Genomic DNA, 1,112 nt, shown 5'->3' with positions numbered 1-1,112 from the left:
GAGATTTGAATTTGCAGGTTTCTGGTAAAAATGAGATTTGAAACAGTTGTGGTAACAATTTCTGCAGTTGGCGATGGCAGAGTCCCGTCACAAATGATTTTGGTGGGAAAATTCAAAAATTTCAGTTCAGATCTGAATTTTTTAAAATATCACAGCGACGGCGATTGCGGTCGCCAATAGAGGTATTTGCAACGGCAAGTTCAGTAGCCAATTTCCGTCGCTAATTAAGCGACGGTCTTTACAGTCGCTATTTGCCGTCGCAAACATGGTTGTGACGGCTCACTGCCGTCGCCAAAAGCAACGGCCACGCCCTCAACGGCGACGGGAAAAATGTCGTCGCCACGCCGTCGTCGTTGGTCTTTTGCGACGGCAGAATGACTTTTGGCGACGGCATTTTGCCGTGGCTAACTAAATTAATTTTTGTAGTGAATATAAAAGAATCAATGAATAACTTCAATAAAAACATTCAAAGTACTTTTGTTAGTAACCAACGCCAATAAAAAGAAAAGAGAACAAATTCAGCCAATGTTCATTAAAAAACAATAGTGAATATGTATCCATCGCTGCCTGTAATATAAGAGAATTAATGAATAACTTCAATAAAGCAATAAAAAAGAAATCCAGAAACATGAAGAAAAATCCCAAATATGGTAAAACCCTAGATTTTGTAATTGAAAATCATACATATAAAAAGAAATCCAGAATCCATACTGATCTATGTGAGTTTATATGGTTCCAAATCTCCAACTTTTGGCGCGAAATCTCTAAGGGCTAGCTGTATGTACCACATATTTGTAATATTGAAAGAGAAAGAAAGAAAACGAAAGATTCGAAGGCGACTCGTGCAACCTAGCTAATACAAGTTTAATCATCAATGGAGAGAAGACATAGATTGAATTGCATGGATTTTGGGAGGAGAAGTTTGAGCGCAGATCATTGAGAGAAGGAGAGAGAGACTGAAGACTACGTGAAGAGTCGGGTCATGTCTTGACCCGTTTTGGGTTTTAGAGAAACTAATCGTAGACCGTTGCTTTTCATTTAAAGTGATCAACGGCTCAGATCAGTCCGTCCACACTTTAGCTATTTCAAGGACGTGCGCTCTCAATCCCCCC

This window comes from Fragaria vesca, linkage group LG6, assembly GCF_000184155.1.
Source record: "Fragaria vesca subsp. vesca linkage group LG6, FraVesHawaii_1.0, whole genome shotgun sequence".
In the NCBI taxonomy this organism is placed as follows: domain Eukaryota; kingdom Viridiplantae; phylum Streptophyta; class Magnoliopsida; order Rosales; family Rosaceae; genus Fragaria; species Fragaria vesca.
The sequence above is the reverse complement of the archived record's forward strand: the minus strand, read 5'-3'. Positions refer to the sequence as shown.